Raw genomic sequence first — 22,014 nt, 5'->3', positions numbered from 1 at the left:
AATGGCAGGGGAGAAACACTGCTTGAAAAGAAGGAAGAGCTGGTTGTAGATCCATTTCAATAGCCAACCTGTTGGCCTAAGGATGAGACCACTTGCATTATTCCTTCTAGCACATCCTGCTTATTTCAGACAGCACCACATCCACAAACCTCTCCATGCTGCAGTTAAAGGTATGACTGCAGAACATGTAAGCCTGGTTTGCCAACTCAATAATTGTTTTTTACTAGCAATTGCCACATTTCTTACTGACAAAAAATCTCTTTACTGACATGTATTTTTTCTGTTAGTTTAAAAAAAAAACCTCTTGGGTTCCCTCTCCTGACTGACTACAGCAGTGGTTTTACCCCCCCCACCCCCCGTACATTGCTGACCCCCCCTCCCCCCACCATCCCTACAGCCTGACCCCAGTGTCCCCACTTCCATAAAGGATCCCCAACCCATTGCCTCTCCACCTCCCAGCCTGCAGCTCCATCTCAATGGCACTAACCCCTTCCCTGTACCTTTGATGCAAGAAGCTGTTAGATGCAGCTATAGCATCCAGGTGGTTGCTCATAGGCCTGTGGCTGACTTGTCCTTCACTATCACCAGCCCGCATTCACATCAACTCCCTGAGACTTTCCACTTTTCTGCTGACCCCCCCACCACACACACTATACTTTCCTTTTTGAATACTCAACACTTGGCATAAGTGTTTCCTGATTCTATAGTGTCTACCTTTGTGAATAATCCAATCTTTAATACTTCGTATTCATGAAGAACTGTACAGCCAGATCCTTCATTTGGATCTTAGAAAACTATAGTGTCTTGGAAGATTAAGACTGTAACTGGAAGGGAATTAAAATAAACAATATAGGGGAGGAGAGAAGAAAAGGGTAAATGACAGAACACGGAGGATTGAACATTGGGGCTTTATCCTTGGACTCCATGATCTCTCATTAACTTCATCTGTATGCAGTGGTTAACAGAAGACAACCTCTACAGGCCATTACTAAAAGGAAAGGTTTAATCAATGTTTGTTTATAGTGCAAACTAAAAATTAAAAAGAAAATTTGAACGGCTTTAATTTAAAATCCTTGCAACATTTTTGGGGACTAATAAATGGCCGTCCATTTTGAACAGGTTCCAGTAGTGACACGTTGTCTCATACAGTAAATAAAGATGTTAGCAGTTTACTTTTCTTGACAATTAACACATTGTTTTCAAATATCAAGACCAAATGTTGGCATTCACCATAAATCTCTGCATCAAACAGGTGCCCACAAGATATGCTTGCCAGACTTAAGTATACATGAACGCCAAATATAGAGTGAATATAGTGAGCATAGTGTTTTCAGTACTTGCAGCTAATTTTGTCACTGATGTAGTGACACTGAATTCCATGGTCTGACACCAGTGATAATACTGGCCTTTTTTATTTATAAGCTGATTTTATAACTCATATTAAAGAATATTTTTCTGAAAATCATTTTTAAATACTTTTCCTCTATAAAATGTGTTAACTACGGTATCTCAGCAAGTGTTTGCTCTGGTTAGCTGCCAGAAAAAAACTCTACAATCACCATGTCTGAATCACTGACTGTCCAAAATCACCTTAGACATATATTTCACCCACTTTGGAAAATGATGGATTCACTGAGTGTCTTAAAAAATATATTGATATCCCTCCAAGTTGAACTAGTGAAAAGCCTAAGGCCACTTACATTTCCAGTTTAAAATCAAGGCTACACAAAAAGCTTGTGCCAAGATTTTCAAGTGACAATGATATGGGGTACCCAACTTTTGGTATCTTAAAAAGATCTGACTTTTCAGAAAATGCTGGATACTCAGGCTTTGCCCTTGATCCACTTAAACTACTGCATTATTTGAGTATAAGACAAGGGGTTTTTTCCCTGCAATTGGCATGGGTAAAAAAAGTTCCTCATCTTATATTGAAATACAAGGAAACCTCACTAAATATATAATCTGTCATCAAACTGCTACCAAACTACAAATTTGATTAAATGCAGCCAACGCTGAGCATGAGTATAAAAAAATGGCCTATATCGGGCAGATGGAAACTTACTGCAATAATAAATTAGTGCAACCCATCTGTATAAGACATATGGTACTGTCCATTAAGTGCAATCCCCTTCACCCACTGCTGACTCTTTTTCAAATCATGGTGAGCCACAGGATTGCATACAGTTCACCCATAATTTCTCTGTCGTGACTTCAGCCTTGCATATATGATTAGTGGGGCCTGACTCTCCATGAAGTGAAGCCACACCAGATTGCTCTACACCTCATCTGCACATAAATTTTTGGAGCATCCCAAGATTGTGACAAAAACACCCTGTTCCAGCCACAAGTGGGTGTCTAACTAGTACATGGATACTTTATGGCGGGGTATCTAGTAGACCGGCTAAGTTTGCAGGTGACACCAAACTATGGGGAAGTGTGGTCACTCTAGAGGATAGGCTGTCAGGTGGACCTCGACAGGCTTGAAAAGTGGGTGGATCAAAACCTGATGACATTCAACATAGAAAAATGCAAGGTGCTTCACCTCGGAAGAAAGAACCCACATCATACCTATAGGCTTGTCAGTGTAACACTAGCACCACAACCAAAAGAGACTTGGGGGTCATGACTGACCACAAGCTGAATATGAGCCACCAATGCAATGCTGCAGCCAGCAAAGAAAATAAAACCCTGGCTTCCATCTACTGATGCATCTCAAGCAAGACCCAAGATGTCATCCTCCCACTTTATTTGGCCTTGGTAAGGCTACAGCTAGTGTACTGCATCTAATTCTGGGTTCCACACTTTAAAAAGGATGTGGAAAAGCTTGAGAGAATCCAGAGGAGAGCTACATGCATGATCAGAGGTCAAGAGAGCAGGCCTTATAAGGAGAGGCTGAGAGGCATGGGACTCTTCAGCCTGGAGAAGCATAGGCTCAGGGGGAACATGGTGGCAGCCTATAAGTAAATAAGGGGAGTGCATTAAAGCTATGCAAAATTTTGCTGGCTGTTTCATTTTGATGCTGTTTTGACTTGTTTCAAGCTCAAAACAGCGAAGGCTTCAAAACAGCCTCGAAACAAAATGAGGGCAGTCAAAACATTCAAAAGTTTTGAAACATTTCGAATTTCAAAGCTCAAGCTGGGCTTGCTTGCAGGGAAACAGAAAGTAAGGAGGGGGAGGAGCAAGAGGGGGGAAAGACTGCTCTGATATTGACTGTGTAGCTGGCCAGTGACTGTGATCCTTCCCTGAGGTCCCTTCCAATCCCAGTGCTCTGGGGGAGGGATAGAATTGTGTGAACTGAGCTGCTTTCTGCCTTAGGGTCAGTTACTGAGCTGTCTTCCAGCAGTTCAGCAGTATCAGATAACAAAGGCTACCATTCATTTCCTACTTGCTAGCCTAGCAAGTGGGATTCATGAATACCTTTTGCTTTCTATACCCTTTTATTTTAGTATTATATTCATCCATTTCTTTCAGTTTATTCCTCCCCCAAAATCCTCTTTTTGTTTTTGTTAGTCTATTTTGATTCTTTTCTCCCAGAAAATAAATCTGTGCTTTCTCTCACAGTGTGCATTCCATTCACTGTGCAGGGAAGCACAGCATATATTGCATATTATAATATACAATTTATACAGGAACACATACATGCATTTATATATTTCATTTATTACATAAATACATGCAAACATTACATAAATACACATACATATACAATTATCTACATATATTACATAAATCAGATTACATTACAAAAGAACACACAGATTTTCCAGCATACCAAGGCAAAGACAGTATGAAACACACCATGAAGTGTGCTGGAAAGGCAGCTGGCAAGCCTTCAGGGAGGGGCAAAAGAGGGGGTAGAGGCCTGATCCTCAAAGGAAATTTACAAACCACTTTTCACAGACGAGCCTATGAAATGCACTTCATCAACCTCTGAGGTACAGAAAGTCATGGACTCAATATAGACATTGGAATTTTGACACACTACAACCTGACTGACATCTGACTCCACAGGTACCTCTCCATTTTTACCTACTACATCCCCCTTCCCTCCCCCACAACCCCAGCCTGTCCCTCACCCTGTGATGCCTCCATTTCCATTTTCACTGACTGCCTTTTTTGCCTGCATTGCATGCCAGCCTCTGGCTTCTTTACTATTCCTTCCATCCAGGAACAGCACACACACTAACTGCTTTCTCAGCCTGACAAAGGGTTTTTCAACCAAGAGCTTGCTAAGATATATTTTTCTAACTATTCAGTTGGTCTACTAAAAGATACCAGATTGACCCAAAGAACCTTGTCTGCCAGTGCCATGTCCTTAGACCAACACCCCTACCACCTGTCCCTGGTCAGCTGATCGGAAGGAGGAGGGCCCTGGGCACATCTAAGCCCCAGCCTAGGGCTGGCAGAGGGAGATCTCTGGCAGCTGCTGGAGAAGCAGCTCCTGCAGGAAAGGAAAGAAAGGCTCTGTGACAGTTTGGCTGCCTGAGAGGCTAGTGCTTCTGTGCTGCTTACTTACCTGTTGTTATTTAAAATGGTGGACCAGGATAAGGCTGTAGGGGAGGAGATGAACTCATTAGGGCACACTATTGTGTCGTGTAGAGGCCCCAGCACCAATAAGGGCGCACCTTAACACGCACACAAAATCACACGTCACAAATGTTGTTTGTCACCAGCTTGAGGTACAGTTTCCCAGAAATCCCTGCACCTAACTCCTTCAAATCTGGTAGGCTTCATGGTTTTAGCAGGGGCTACCATCCCTGCTGTTTTCATCCCACTGCACCTTAACACATACGTGACATGAGTTTTGCTTGTCAGCAGCTTGAGGTGCAGTTTCCCAGAAACCCCTGCACTTATCTCCTTGAAACATGTCAGGCTTTGTGGCCTCAGCAGGGGCTTCCCTCCCTGCTGTTTTCATATGAATCATCAAGAAACAACAAAGTTATAGGTTTCATGATTCTCCATTTTAGCCTATGGGCGAAACGTCAAAACAGCGTTGAAACAGCAAAACAGTTTCAATGAAATGAAAGAGAACAGTACTTCAAAAACTAAATGAAATGTCAAAATGAAACACTGTCCCTTCGAAATGGCAAAATGGAAGTAAAAATGAAATGGTGCTCTTTCACACAGCCCTAGTGTGCATCAGGATCTGGGAGAACCAGGGCACCCCACGGGAAGAAAAAGGTCAAACAGTCACAAACTGCTGGAAGACCATTTTACACTGGACATAGGAAATAACTTATTTACTGTCTGAGTCTCCAGAGTCTGGAACAGACTCTCCCCAGAAGTGGTGCAAGTACCTACTCTGGACATATTCAAGAAGCGTTTGGATGTTTATCTTGCTGGGATCATCTGACCCCAGCTGACTTCCTGCCCTTTGGGCAGGGGGCTGGACCCAATGATCTTGCAAGGTCCCTTCCAGCCCTAATGACTATGAAATCTATTAAATCTATGAAATCTGGCGTATACACATACTGAGCAGTGCTGAGCTTTGTGGTCACTATGGAGGAGAGCCACACTAATCAAATGCAAGAGATAGATTCTAGGTGAACAGCATACAATGCCATGCCTCACCATTATTTTAAATGCTGTTGATTCTGGTTGGGCCCAGGAACTCTGTGGTAAATCATGAGCCTTTTGGCTTTGTACTACTACCATGCATAGTTTATACTAGATATATGTAGGTGCCAAAGTGATGCTTAACAATGAGTTTATAAAATGCTTCTGCTAAAATTTGCAGCAGTTTCAATAAAAGCTAAAATGCATCAATTTTGGGTGAGCTAAGTCTATGGATGCTATATATAAATTGCTACAGCCATGTTTAATTTCAAGGTTAGCATTTTCAAATTTGCTCCTCACTTCCATGTACTCAGGGAAAGCAGGATCTGACAGTAAGGAGAGAGGGAAGGGGCTGCCAGAGGAAAAAAGTGGGGGGAACCAGAGAGCAAAGGGCTATCTGATCCCCCAGATTTATTTTCCCTGCTGTAGCAGTGGGAGGGGGGCAAATTCAAGGCAAACCTCCAATATTTAGATTCTATACCTAGAAAATTATAACATATATATGTATACAAACAAGGTTCCTTGGGTGAATCTTTTATTAGACCAACCCAAATAGTTGGAGAATAGTTATTAAGCAAGCTTTCGGGTTCAAAAACCCTTCATCAGGCTAAGGAAGTTTCAGCAGTTGGTGTGTGCTCTTCCTGGATGGAATAATAACTATTCTCCAACTATTTGGGTTGGTCTAATAAAAGATATCAGATTCACGCAAAGAACCTTGTCTGCCTATGTCCTTAGACCAACACAACTACAACCTACACCCCTGCATATATTTATACATACACATACACACACAAATCAGGGCTGTGCAAAACAGCACCATTTCATTTCAACTTCCGTTTCATTGTTTCAAAGGGACAATGTTTAGCTTCATCATTTTGGTTCATTTCAAAGCACTGTTCCATTTCGTTTCATTGAAACTGTTTCACTGTTTCAACATGTTTTGATTTTTTGCCCATAGGCTATAATGGGGAATCATGAAAATGCCTATAACTTTGTCATTTCGTGACTGATTCCAGAGAAAATTGCAGATATGGTAGCTCCTTCTGAGGGCATGAAGCCTGCCAAGTTTCAAAGAGATAGGTCCAGGGGTTTCTGGGAAACTGTACATCAATCTGCTGACAAGCACAACGTGTATCACTTATTGGCAGTGGCAGCCTGCTGTCATCCTGCGTGCAGATTTGGGGACCTGCACCCCCCAAAAGGGCTGCGAGGCTGTGCCAGACTCCTTCCAGGGGGAGCATGTCCCCGGATCTGTGCACAGGATGCCAGCAAGTTGTCACTGCCAGCTGGGACCAGCTCTGGGCCCATGACAAGTGCCAAGAAGCCCAGTGCTGCTACTGGCCCCAGCTGGCAGCGGTAGTATGCTGTCATCCTGCATGCAGACCCGGGGGCCTGTGCTGCAGAAAACCCAGCTTTGAAATGCTTCAAGTGCCCTTGTTTCATTTTGAAGCTGTTTCGAAGCCTTTTGTTTCATTTTGATTTCACTGTTTCGAGCTCAAACGCGTCAAAACAGCTTCGAAACAAACACCCATCAAAATTTTGCACAGCCCTAATATATACACATATATATATTTCTATATATTCCATATAGAATCTAATTATGTGGGGGTGGGGCTGTCTTATAATCACGGTCATTTTCTGTTTGAGTAAATACGGTACCAAGGAAGGTGGTAGATCCTCCATCTTTTGGAGTCCTCATGCTTTTGTCAAAAGCAAGGTAGTGGGTTTACTATAAGGTAAGAATGTGAAGTGCAATGCCTGTGTTATGCAGAAGGAAAGACTAGGTAAGATAATGGTCCTCTTTTGGTCTTAAAATCAGTTTATGAGTGTATCTCAAATTAAGCAGACCCAATCAGTAGCCACTTCTGAAAAATGGTCTCTCCACTTTCCATTTCACTACAGGGTTCTCTCCAGACTGAAACACATCAAGGCTACTGGCCTACAGAGGCTTTAATGTGCCTCTGGCTAGACAGTTATATAAACTATTCATTATTCTAATAAGACACTAATCTTTCCTTTCCTGGGTTCTTCTGACAAGGTATTTAGCAGAATTCACAGATTCATTGGAATCTGGCATGGCCACACCATGAGCATTTTTGTTGTAGCTTCAAACCTGCAATCTCTGGGCTGACAACTGTGCATCTTAGCCACCCACACCACCCCAAACCCTTGACACTAACCTTTGTGGAATGAGAGTAATATCTAAGGGGCACTACTCTGATCCTCCTGTTTGGGTTTCAGGAGCTACCTTCACCTACTATTCTCAATGGTCTGGAGTAAAAGAGCACACCCATGCCCAACATCAGGTTAATTTTTAAGTTAAATGAAAAGGCATTTTTCTTTATTTCTTCTCCTTCCTGCAGTATACTTGTACCGTATGGCCATAATTCTCATAGTTCCCCACTCCTCCCCCTTGAAAAAAAGAGACAGATAAGGTCCAGAGATAAAAACTTACAATTTACAGAAGGCAAGAAACAGCTTTATATTAGCTTCATGTTGAAGAGCTTTTCTACTGCTAATTTTCATCTTGAATGTCAAACCCAGCTTCCCTCTGGTTTGGTCACTCTTCTGTAGTCTTAATTAGTTGGAAAGGATAAGCATTTGAATGAGGGCATGTCTAACCCAGGCCACCAGCACTTTTGAGGAGTGTCACTTTCAAGCATATCCCACTCTCCCATCCTGCTGACATGGGGCTTCATCACCACATTTCTGGGTTTAGCACAAACAAGTAGAAGCAGGAGCATGAGGCCTGCTCCACAGCAATGCCTTCCAGAAATGCTGGGGATACAGTGTAAATGTACCCTTTAAGTCCTTAGTTTGCACCATATATCACGAAGTTGCTGGAATACATTCTTGTACTCTCTTTTGTAGTGTTTGTTTTACCTATGGAGAAAATGTAACTGAAAATTTAAAAATTGAATATTCCAGGAACAATTCAAAATGGTCCATCTTTATAGAATGTTTAATGTAATGGGAATTAGAGCTGAGGAAAAAAACTTTTGGGGGGCCTCTATTTAATCCGACTTTTTGTATAACAGTGGGCATGTCTATATGAGACGTATACCGTTGAGTAGGCTAATTAGCTCTGCAGTAAACATCTTGGTGTGTACACATGCAAAGCTATTACACTGAAGTAAACTAATAAGCTCTGCAGCAAGGTAGGGCCCCCAGCAGCCAGGGCTACTCTGACCTGGCTCAATGTGCTGCAGTCCTGGGTACATGTGTAATGCAGTGCCCAAAAGCAATAAACTCTGGTACTATATGTCCTGGAGTTTATTGCATTGCATTAATATGCACATGTAGGTGTACCCAGTGAAACCTACAGCAAATTTCTGGCACTTTATGTAAACAATTGTATTTCTTCAAGGATGGAGCTGCCACCATTTCTCTTGGGAGAATTACCCTACAGTCTAAAATCTGAGGATCAAGACTTTTCCCTTATACGCTATTCCATTACCCCTAATTCTGCCCTCCTGTAGCATCTAAACATTTCCACTCCATATTTGGTCTATTAACCCTTCTTAGAGCTGAAGAGCTGTTATAGTCCCCACAGCCATCGCTTCATCAGTTTAAGTGATTTCATAATAGAACATATTAAATATCTTATCTCAAAGCTGTCTCAGGGTATCATCGTACAACAGGATCTGCTGCTATGTTTGGACGTCTTTATTTAATATGTTCGGATGTTATCTGCTATGTATCTCCTCCTCCCCAATACCCTAAAGCATAAGAATGACTAAAGGAGGTTAGTGACATAAGAATTTAGGCATGTAAATTCATGAATTGAGTTATAATAGAAGAATTAATTCTGCAGTTAAGAAAGCTACAAAGTCTATGTTATTATGTAAACTCAAATTATATTTAGATGCTTCCTGTCTCTCCCCACCCTTCCTCTAACATGATAGTTATCTAAATGCAGTGCTAAAGACAGTCATAGCCCTTTAAGCAGTTTTTGAGCTGTCTGGAGACTATGTCCTGAAAGCCCCCAGAAGCCAGCTAAAATAACCATGTATATACTGCTAGGGCTAGCATGTTGTACATATAGTATAACTTCATTATAATGAACCATTATGGGACCAGAAGAAAGGATCAATAGGAGGGTGTTTTTCTGTAATGGGATTAGTCAGTTTGCTGTGTCCTAATAACAAAATAATCAGTTTCTGTTCAGATTGTTAAAAGCAAGGGGTTGTTATAATCAGGGTTTATTATATGGTTTCACTGTACTTAGTAAACATGGGTATCTGACCAAATCATTACCTTGTTCTTTCTTATATTTACTGACAAAAAGCAAAAGACAAAATAATTTGGACCAAGGGCTGAATTCCTTATTCAGGAATACAGTGAATTAGGGGCTTGATAAAGATTAGATTAAATTAAATCTGCCAACTGCCACATTGGGACTATATGAAAACTGCTCTTTTGGGAGAAAAAGAGGATTAAAGATATCTGGGCTATCTAGGGAAATGGACTTGCTCACTGGAGGACTAACCAAACTATACTGAAAGACTGGAACAATGCGTAATAGAGAAAAACATGGCAGTTTTACTGAATGTAATGGGAGCTAAAACCTATAACCTGCTGTGTAGACTAACTACTCCTATTAAATCAACAGACAAAACATTTGCTGAGATTGTAGAAATCCTACAAAATCACCTACCCCCAAAGCCAGTGGTGATTGCAAAGTGCTTCCATTTTTATAGACTGAATGAAAAAGAAAATGAAACAATTTCTGAATATGTGACTGAATAAAGAAAATTAACAGAGCATTACCACTTTGGACAGAGTTTAAATGGTGCATTAAGAGACTGGTTCAGTGCATAGAATGCAAAATAAAGCAATCCAAAACATGGTGATTGACAGTAGCTGGGATTTTGACCCTAAAGGGTTTGTTCGCTATATTGAGGAAGAGTACTACTGATGCCAGGGATATGCAAAAAAGAGCATGTAACCTGCAAAAAATATAAAATAGGCATCAGGCAGAAAGGATAACATGAGCAACATGCAAAGACTATAGTTTTGCTAAGAGTAGCCATCTCACAGAGAAAAATATTCTTGGTTCCAGAAACATGTTAAGAAAATTAGGGCACCCACAGAAAATGTACAAATGAGTGCAAAAAGTACCAGCCAACATGCATGTGCTGTTTGCTTGTTTTGCTTCCTACTTGAAGCAGCAGGTAAGACTATGTAACTGGCACCAGAGACAGACAATGTGATCTATAAAGCACAAATTGAACCCTTGTCATTGACAAATGCTATCTAAAACTAAAATTCATTTAGCGCTGGCTAAACGATATGATATTACAACAAATGGATAGATCCATGCATATGAATGCACTGCTTCTTGCTCTCTTTCCTTGAAAAGAACAGTTAAGTATACATCATGGTTGTCTATGGTGGTTATTCCAAAAAGTTTATGGAGTGCCCAGGATTTGATATACCAATAGAGGAAATGACAAAACAACATCAAGGTTTACAACAAACACAACACACTGAGACAGTGACTGGTGATAGTACCAATGAGTCCCTACCTCCACCCCCTTTTTTTTTTTTGTACAGCAAATGATCTTATCAGTACAAAGTACAGAAAGATGCTGAAACAGGTACATCTACATCACAAAGTATAGACACCATACAGTTGTGATTTCCATACAGCTTGATCCAAAGAGAATTTACCTCTCAGACTTCATTTACAGCATGTCAAGTTTAAATTTAGTAATGTATTTGTAACTTTTTATGTCCTTCTGTAACGGGGGCCTGCTCAGGGCCGTTCTCAGAGTGGCCGGCCCACCTGTTCCTGGGCCAACCGCCCGCGTTCTCGCCCACCACGCTTTGTTGTTAATTAATTTAGATGTTAATAAGTGGGAGGCTGCCCATTTCCTGCCCCGATGCCAGGGGGTGCTATCTGCGGCTCCATTCCTCCCCTACACCGCAGCTCAAGCCTGGCAGATGGCATCTTGATGTTCTCATCATCACCGGCCCCCACACTGGACCCCAGAATCCTCCTAATTGAACCCCACCTGGATTTCTCTCCTCAGGTGGTCTCATCCACCTTCATACCGGGCAGCATAGCTTCCTGAACTGATTCCCCTTTGGGTGTGGTGCCCCCCCCAGGACCTTCAGCTCTCTAGCCCTGGCCCACCTCCAGGCCAGTTGGAACCCCAGACCCGCACCTCTTGGGTGTCCCTCATGGTGGGCCCCCAGCCCTTTGACCCTTCCGGTCCTGGCCCCAGCATGGACCAGTCAGGGGAAGTTCAGACAGGCCTGAGTCTATGGCCTTTTTTCTCTCTCCGAGGGTCCACCCTCTGGGTCCTCCAAACAAAGGGTAACCCACCTGCTTGTGGGGGCTAGGGGTAAAGGCACCCCAACCCACCTTTCACGGGGGTGGTAACTGGCCTGGCATTTCCTGGGGGCTCCCATGCCACTGGGAGCCCCACCAAGCCACCCACTCCCAGCAGGGTGCAGTTTTAGATCATACCCAGGACCAGGAGCTTCCTATCCATCCCCTACAGCTCCTCCCTTACCTCCAGATGACATCAGCAGCCCTCCGGCCAGGAGATGTTGTTGCCTGGCCCCCAGCATCAGAACTGTCCTGTTTATATGGGCAGCCCTGAATCTAAAATGGCTGCCCCCATCAGGCACCTGCTGACTGCTGCCTTCTGGCCCTTAAAGTGGCAGGCACAAATAGTGCCCTGCCACACCTTCCAATATTAAAGAGGGAGGATGTAATGTATAGAGATAGCATAGTATGCCTTAATCTGGTTTGTAAGCTCTATAGTAGTGCTTGCTGGACATGTCTACATGAGATGCTAACAGCGCATTAGCCTAATAATATTGCAAAGTAGCATGTCACCACACAAACAGTGCTAATACACTACTGCACAGTATTATTAGGCAACTGCACAGTAGTGTCACTTAAAAGGCATTTGCTGGCACTGCTGTGCAGTAACTCCAGTTACTGCACATTTATTTAGTGCATGGTTATACAAGTACTATTTTAAATGTTCAGTAACCACTGTACATTAAAGAAGATGTAAACGTGCCCACTGTAATGTATATTTCTGAATCACCAAAAACTAACCAGAGCATACTAGGCCAAACTATCCCCAGAGTATACATAAATAGGTGTGGTATGTAGCATGTATTCACAAAACATGGATATTTGTATCTTACCAGGCCTGTATAGTTCCTTCATATTGTGTTTGTCGTACAGAAAATAAAGACAATGCTACGGTTTCGGATCCAAATGGAATTCTAAACCAGGACAAAAAAATGTTGAAGGATGGGAGAAAATGCTATGAATTCTTCAGCCCTATACAGGGGAAGTAGTAGGATTATTTGGACAGAAATCCAAATAATCCTAGAATGCTTTCCAAATGAAATGTTTTTCATGATGATCCAAACCAGCTAACTAGCTACAGCTAATCCCACGATATTTCCAATATTATAGTCTGAAATTTCACAATACCTTAATATTATTTAATTTAATCTTAACCAGTATTGGTCATTAGCTCTGAAGCTAGTCTCAGAGTTGATCCAAAAAATGACTTGCTGGCTTCCCACCCACCACCCAAGTCGAACTATGCATCTCCCATCTTGATTCACTAAGGAAAGACATGGTGAGAACAAAGACAGCTGAGTGTTTAATGTTCAAGTTTCGAGATGCCTTAAGTTTAGTTTCTTGCTTCACCAGAAACTTTCTGTGGGACCTTGGGCTAGTCAAGTTGTTTGTGCTTTAGTTTCTTACCTGCAATATGCACATAAGAGCACTCTCCTACTCCAGGGAAGAACTGAGACCAAATGCATTTAAAAGTATGAGACCCACAGTAACAAAGATCTTAGAAGTTCTTAATTTAAACAGTACTCTAGAATTCTGTCTAAACTTCTACTTGCAGGCAAGTGTCTTTCTGATCCTGACCCAAACTGCAGTCCACACATGCACAAACACATATGCATCCATGACCAGTTTTATTTTACCAAGAATCTAACCACATAATTCAAGCCAAAGTTTATTCTTGGGCTGATTCCTTCTCATTTACCTAATCTCCAGAGTGGAGTTAACCAGGCCCATGTGCTCTGAGTCCACAGGAATCCACCCACACTTCTTCACAGAATGCTAACACCTGCTGGCAGGGCAGGTCAAGAGAAGCACTCTGCCACAATGTTAGTAGTCTCTTCTGTGACAAGCAGAAAGTGTATATAAAATTGGCACAGGGTCACTATCTCTTTCTTCATAACTGTTCTTTGACACATGGAGATTTGTGCAAATGGGGAGCAGACAGAACCTCTTAAAAAAACATGCTTCCATCTATATTCACCTGGAAGTCACATTCTCTGAATCCTAGATATTTGGCTTTATTTTATTTTATTTTATTTTGCCAATGTTCAGTTAGATGTAGTTCTGATTTTAATCTGACCACCAACCTCCTCAAACTGAACTCATGCTCTGATTAAAAGTAAAGGCAGTGTGTTTATGAAAGTCGGAAAATCTGTGATTCAAAAGAGGACACCTTACCAAGGGGTCAGGATTTTATATTAAGAAAAAACGTCTGAAATCATGGAAGAAATACTACTCTTTGGGTAAAGAGATTCTGTTGCTGAGAAAATCAAACATTAATAATTCATTTCTTTATAGAATTTCTACTCTTGGCTCTAAGGAGGTATAATAGTTTGAAATCCCTACTAGGGAGGGGGGAAAGTATCACATTTTTCCTACCTCCAGCACATTTTAAACCAATTGACCTTAATGTGATGGGAAGCCCTCTAGCCTGAATGGCAGTAAACAACTTTGAGTACCAAGTACAAAATTAATCTGTATGAAGCAGAGAGAGAGAGAGAGAGAATACAGCAATATCAAATCTACACTTAGGTTTCAAACATTCTAAACTACGGAGGTGTCTGGACTTGGAGGTGTCAGTCTAGCCCAAGATGAAGATAGGCATCATGTGTTGGCTTTTAATCCAGTTCAGTTTTTGCACCCCTCTCTAACTCAACAGTATAAACCATTCTGAATGATGAAACCTTTACTACTTCCCCTAAGGTTCCATTCCTCAGTCCAATAGATATTACTTTAAGGCAAATTTTTCAAACAGATTATCTGTTGAAATACATTGTCTTGTTATTGAGACAAAAATCATATGGCTATTCCTGATAGTATGTTACTGCTGACTAAAGATACTAAGATAATACTATCTTGATAGTAATGTTACTGCTGACTAAATTGTGGCATACTTTACAGTTTACTACTTCTAACTCATGGTACTTAGAATATGAATCAAATACCTTGAAGTTTTAAATGCTGTCCTAGCTAACAACGATGTCTGTGGGGGTCAAGCTTTTCTAACACTCCGTTAGCTGAACAATAATCTGTCAATGGTTTAATTTTTGATTTAAGAGTACTTGAGTAACAACTTTCTATTCTATCTCCTCATCATATTAGAGGATCTCACAAATGCTACTTTATTTATAATTTATTTTTAAAAGTGGAGAGAGACTTGCTATTGGGATTGTTCTTTCAACTTAACTGCTACATCTATCTGCTCCTCTGTCCATAATGGTGAGGCAAATCACTTCATCCCTGAATGAAACAGAGTTTAAGTTACAATGCTTTCACTCCATTGATATATAACTATAGGAGAAGATATGTAACAATTATATTGGAATATCTTATACAAGTAATACTTGCATACTGGTATAACTGTTATGTCTGTCTACAATGTGGGAGTTCAAATGATTGGTCCAAGGTCACATAGGAAACAGGCTATATAGAAATTAATCATGATTCATTGATGCTACCCAGTTAAAAGCCTTTACCAAGGGAATTGGTCTTACCCCTTCAGGAAGACAACAGTGACTGGTTGTGGTATTCCAGTGGTTGAACAGAGTGAACAAACTGCAGAGTCCAGGGCTCCTCACCAAGAATGACTTGCCACCCTATACTTTAATCCACAAACCACACTTTTTACTGTTATTATGGTTATTGGTGAGGAGACTGGCTTTTATCTATCCAAGGTCAAACCTGGAATCCTTTAAAAAGGATTTATCCTGATTTATTTGAAATTCAGCACATTAACGTTCAGCAAAAGTCAATATTTAGAAGCTTTTTTTCAAGGGCAATTCCATTAGTAGGCATGGGGAAATGCCACTACAGTCAGACAGTAAGATGCACAGTTGAAACCATGTGGAAGCACATGCACAGAAAATTCTCAATATTTCTGTCAATCAGGGAAATGCACCTATAAATTTTATCCAACAGCAAGTGTTTCCTATTGCCATCTCATAAGTACCAGAGAAAACACCAAGCTGCAGTAGCTCATTGCTATAGATATCTTTAGCTCAGACTGTTTGAAGGAAGGGAAATCGAGCAAGAAAAATAAACCAAGTCTAGTAGGGAAACTGAAGGACTCTTGCTGAAGAAGCAGCCTGTGCTATTTACAGTCCAAAGAAAACATGTCAATCTCTCCTAAAATGGGGCATGAAGCAAAAATATAAAGTTCTCTCATCTACGCATCTTTGTGGGCAGAGTAATTGTTTTGTCCTTTAGTATAAGAACAGTATTAAATTATTCTAATTTAACACTTATGGTTGTTATGCCTCTCTGCCCAAATGTGTTACTATATTATGTTTTACTAAAACTAGTCTAACTCCAATGTAGCAACAAACATAATAGACAGATTCGCAGATTCACAGATGCTTAGGACTGGAAGTGACCTCATGAGATCATCAGGTCCAGCCCCCTTGCTCTGGGCAGAAAAGACTACTAGGGTCAAATAACCCCAGAAAGGTGTGCATCCAGTCTCCTTTTGAAGATCTCCAGGGTAGGTGCCTGTACCGCTCCCATTGGGAGACTATTCCAGAGTCTGGTCACATGAACTGTAAAGAAGTTTTTCCTTATATCCACTCTGAAACCTTCTTCTAGGAGTTTATGACCATTGCTCCTGGTTTTCCCCTGTGGCACTTCGGTGAATAGTTGGTCGCCTAGCCCCTGATGCTCTTCCCGATAGATTTGTAAGCTGCCACCAAATCCCCCGCAAGTCTTCTCTTTTCTAGGCTGAACAGTCCCATATCTGTCAGCCTTTCCTTGTATGGCTTGCTCTTCAGGCTTCTAATCATATGAGTTGCTCTTCTCTGGACTCTTTCAAGCTTCTCCACATCCTTCTTGAAGTGAGCACCCAGAACTGGACACAATACTCCAGCAGCAGCCTCACTAATGCCAAGTTGAGCTGGAGAATAACTTCTTTAGTTTTGCTTGAGATGCATCGATTGATGCATGCCAGTGTATTGTTTGCTCTGCTAACTGTAGCATCACACTGGTGTCTCATGTTCATTTTATGGTCAATTATGACCCCCAGGGTTCTTTTTGAATGTCCTTTTCAGACGTAGACAATTTAGAACAGGAAACTACTCACAGATGGAGCAGTGTAAATATATTATCAAGAAGCCCCAAATCATATGCAAACATCTGGTTTCAGGTTGAATGGACCTGAGGTGTCAAGGTTCATATGGGTCATTTCAGATGTACCAGTACTTCAGTGGCCTGAAGTTGTAATACATTAGCATCAAGTACAAACTTGTTTGACCTGCCTGCCACTTTCCAAAATGTAGCATTCCTTAAGGAGGGAGGCCCCTTACATCAGGACAGATGGTAATTGAACTCTAAGTGCCCCAGAATGCCAGCCTCCTGTATGCATCTGCATCCTCTTCCTTTCAGAGTTGACCATAGAGGCCAAAAATGCCTGGAAGGAATAACTGTAGGGCCCATCTCTGTCCTGGGTGCTAAAGGTTCTTTTCTCTACTCCATCCCACTTCTGACTCATGAAAATATTTTTTCTACCATTACTCATCCCTGTAAAAAAATTCTTGTAGAAGAGAAGCTTGATAAGATCAAAATTATTAAATAAAAAATAAATAGGACTCTGGCAAAATTACTCTAGAAACTTATGGCATTTAATACAGAACATACCTTCTATCGATTTATTGAAGCATCCTCTACAATTTTCTACAAGGACTATACATTTCTATTAAATTCTATAGGTAGGTTCAAACTTTCTGCAGAATGATTGTTTTCTATTAAATTCCATGGGAATTTTCTAGCAAGGTGTAATGAAAACGTTTGCTATCCAGATGTGCTCAAGATGCCAGAGCCTTCTCTCCACAGACGTGTACCATGAATTAAGCCTGAGGCTTATGTAAGTCTGTATGAAAGATTCTCTTAAAGCAAAAAAACTGGCCATGATTCCTATAAAGATGGTGCCATTAAATACAGAGTTATGAAACCATAACCCCTCTTAATAGTCAAGTTAAAAACATGTTTGAAAACAAACTAATATTCATAACTATTCATTATAGTATCTCTTAGATGAATGACTTTGAGATCCTGTATAAAGGTTCATTTTTTTAAAGCAAGATTAATTGAATTGTGCAATATCTTAGCCTTTTGTATTTGTAAGGAACATTGTTTTTGTCTTTGCATAGATTTTTACTTGCACTCCAAGGCCATGTTATATTTGTTGAATTCAAATGTTTCTTTAAAAAAAATCCTGCTTAGCAGCTGCACCTGCTAGCAGGGACAAAAGATGCACTGTCATTCTGTTTTGTAAATAACAGTGTGTTAGCTTGAGACCAGGCTACAGCTGATAGGCACATGCCTCCCTATGTCTTTTGTAACAAGGCAAAGCAGCTTCAGTTTGCATAAAACTTAGTTTTCCCTAGAGAAGGGACAAGCCTAAGGTATGCAGACGTCTGGATGTGGAATTCTGAGTGGGGCTCATCTGGCTGCATGATCAGCAGTAACACAATATGCCAGGGTTCAAATTGGGATGGCAAGTGGTGGAATGACATATGAACTCTTGATGTTCTCTCAGACTAAGGGACATCACCTTCTCATAAAGCACTCTAACCCTCCTGACAAAAAAACAACCCCGGTCTTGCCCCAAACACCAGAGACCTCGCCCCCACTGGTGCCATCAGCTACCCAGGATCTAGATTTCCAATTTCATCCAAAAGGTTGTCAGTTTCATTGGACCTTTTACACTACAAAAAGCTTTGTGACTATGTCTTTTCATCATGATAGATCCACAAAGGCATCAGAATCATACATGTGGTTTGGTAACTGGCCTTTTGTTACCTACCACATAACAGGTCTTCTTGAGATAAGGAGGAGAGAAAATATTGGAGATAACAGAGATAGAGATCACAATTAGGTGAAAAATTATAAAATATTTTACAAAATAAAATTCAAACATTGGCTATTAACATGTGAAAAAAACAAAGCTACAGTGTAAAACAGACATGACAACATAGAAGAAAAATAGAGGGTAGGAACTAAAAAAAGAAAAGAAGAAAACCAAAGAATCCACATTGTTAGTTCACTACATATGAGGATTTTGGTAATGTGAGGAAAGTTGACTACTTCTTAGGATTAGGGGCTGCTGGATGACTTTTCCTTTAAGGTCTCCTCTAGATATTTCCCTCTCACTTAGCCTCCAAGGTGAAGATAGTAGGTTAAATGAATGGCATTCCTTGCTTCTCTCGTGGGGATGACAGTACAGATGGCAGCATTGTGGCATATTGAACAATTATCTCTAAAGCAGGAATATCAAACATATGACCTATGGGCTGTATCTGGTCCACAAAGCCATTTCCTCTGGCCCACGGTAGTACCAGAGGGGATGGGAGTTCATGGGCAGGTTGAGCAGTGAACATAGCCTACCACAGAATTTGGGACTATGGGGTCTCCTTGGGGACAGCCTTCAGTGGCAGGGGTGCAAGTGATAGCTGTACCAACACAAGATCATTTGCCCCATTGCTTCTCTGCCACACTCACACTGCCACCATCACTATGCCCTGCCTCTGCCAAGTCCAGATCCAGCCTATAAGGAGTCCCACAGTCTGGATCCAGCCCAGAATACAAGATGAGTTTGACACCCCTGCTTTAAATCAGTGTTTCCTAACCAGTGTGCCGTCAGAAATGAACAGGTATGCCACAGAATTTTGCCATGACAATGAGCTACAATGAGCTACAAAAGGTATGAGGATAGGGAATGCTTGAACAGGTGTGCCGCAGAAAAATTTTATTAATGTAAGTGTGCCTTGGGCTGGAAAAGGTTGGGAAACACTGCTTTAAAGGATTTCTCTAGATGAAATGACAAGCTGGGATATGGAAAGATTGGTAAGATTCTCCAAGCTTATAACTAGGAAGAAATCATATTTCTTTTGGATTCTGATTCAGACTTTCTATAATACTCCTTTAAAAGCAGGCCAAGAAGTAGTGACACTCACTTTTCTTGAGTCTCACTATGTCTGGATATTTACATAAAATATCCCTTTTATCTTCTTTTTTAAAAATGATGAGTCTTTTGGCTGGCTTTGGTGACCATGTCAAGGAGGACTCATCATGCACCCTGATAACTGCCTGTGGTACCAGAGAACAGAAGGGAAGGAAGGTTCAAATGAAGAAGGTGGCAGTACAAGTGAAAGTATACAACACTGCTTTCAGAATTACAGTAACCACCTGCATAGGTAAGGGAGAAGGAAATGAGAGTAAGAAACCAAATTATAGAGGGGAAAAAAGAAAAGGATGGTTGAACGCCAATGAGTATAATCTTAATCATGGCCATTATCTTTCACTGATTAAGAATAAGGCTTTGCACTTGTAATACCACTTAAGAAAAAGTTTTGGGAGTCATAACAACAGATTAGAAAAATGCACATGGGATAATTTTCTAATCAGAACAGCAGCATGGTCTTTGTGATTAGAATCCTATAGAACCAGGGGCTATCTTCCAAAGTGTCTAGCCTAGGACCCCCATCCACTGCACTGAGTGTAGACATACTTTAATTCCACAGCATTTGTTTTGAAAACCCCACCTCTAACTTCAACCTCTAGTAAAAATACAGAACTTACACTAATGGGGGGAACAAATTACTGAGTATCCAGAAAACAACCAAGCTATACCATATAGATATGCACAAGAAACACCTGCTAAAGTTAATACATCCTTACAAAATGTGAGGTAGAATTTTTATGAGCACTTTTGACAATGGGACTTAGGTTCCTAGGAGGCTTAGAGGTATTTGAAAAATGTATCCTAAATCTAGATCCTTTACTCCCTAACTTAATTTCAACATTTATTTCTCCTTCAGTATAGCCATAAAATGACTTTTTACTTTGCATTGAACAAAGATGTCTGCAAATCCAAACTACATGTCCAGCTACCTCTGACCCTAAAGACTAGGCCTAAAAAAGGGGGTTGAAGGGAGGGGAGGGGAGGGAGAGGAATTATTTAACTGTTTTTCCACCTGGAAAAAAAATGTTTATAGCAATGTTGAGGGGCTCTGACTTCTCACTTGAAAAGGCATAGAATTGATCTTTAAATTTGTGTTTCCAAATAAATATCTAGTTTGGCTACATTGAAAAGAAACTAATGAAATTCCAAGGTGCTCTGGGATGACTGTTTTATTCTGATCAGTGGTAGATTGCACTATTGACCAAGTGTCAGACATACAGCGATACAATGATTGAATAAAAGTGTATACATAATCAGAGCAGAGAACTTTGCCAGGACTGACTTTTGTTGCTCTTCTCGTAATACCAAAGGAAATTCTTATTTTGTTTCCCCTCCCCCTCTTTCTCATCCTCCCCCCCCCACCCCCCATCCCCAACCTTGTAGAGTATAAATACATTTCTCTTTATTCCCCCCCTTCTGCGTTATTGGTGCCCTCAGATAAAATAATGCAAGGTGCCTTCACTGGAGATGCTGATGAAATATTTGCAGTCCAGATATTAATCTGTTATCAGTTCTGTAGGTGTGAAATGTGATGAAGATGACAGAGAATCATGCTCTGCAGGCTTGAAGTAATTTGCGCCAAAGATATTTAGATCTGTCTTTGGACACTGCAGATCAGTTATTATGGGAGGGGAAAAGCCCTTGGGGAACCTACCTTGAAACATATTTCAAGTGCCAGGGGAGTTGCATGAAAATTGGGTAATAAATGAAATTCTGATTGCAGAAAAATCACTTAGAAATGTGACTGCTGCTGCATGATGCTGCTCTATATGTAAACCCTAAATGCTTAACGATGGATACCTTTGTACTGCAGATTTTGTAATGCAATCTCTCTCTCTCTAACTGCCCTTTTTCAGTAGGAGGAGGAGGGTGTTGGCTGGAATACTACTTTTGTCCACTGGAAAAAAAAAATCAGTAGCTGCCATGATTGTTTAATAGATTAGGACCCACATATACACTGCACAGAAGAAAGTGCCTCTGAGAACTTTGGTGAAAATGAAGTGGGCTTTTTTTTTTCTTTTAGGTCAAATTACAATTGAGGAGGCAGTTCACTGGTTACTTTTAGTGTTGTGTTGGGTGTGAAAGAGGTGCAAGTATCAGGGATATTTCCCCATCTAACCTCTCCATTGCCTAGATCTAAGCAATGTACCTTAATATCCTAGCAATGAAACCT

Source organism: Alligator mississippiensis, chromosome 4 (assembly GCF_030867095.1).
Source record: "Alligator mississippiensis isolate rAllMis1 chromosome 4, rAllMis1, whole genome shotgun sequence".
Taxonomy (NCBI): domain Eukaryota; kingdom Metazoa; phylum Chordata; order Crocodylia; family Alligatoridae; genus Alligator; species Alligator mississippiensis.
Note: the sequence above shows the minus strand (reverse complement) of the source record.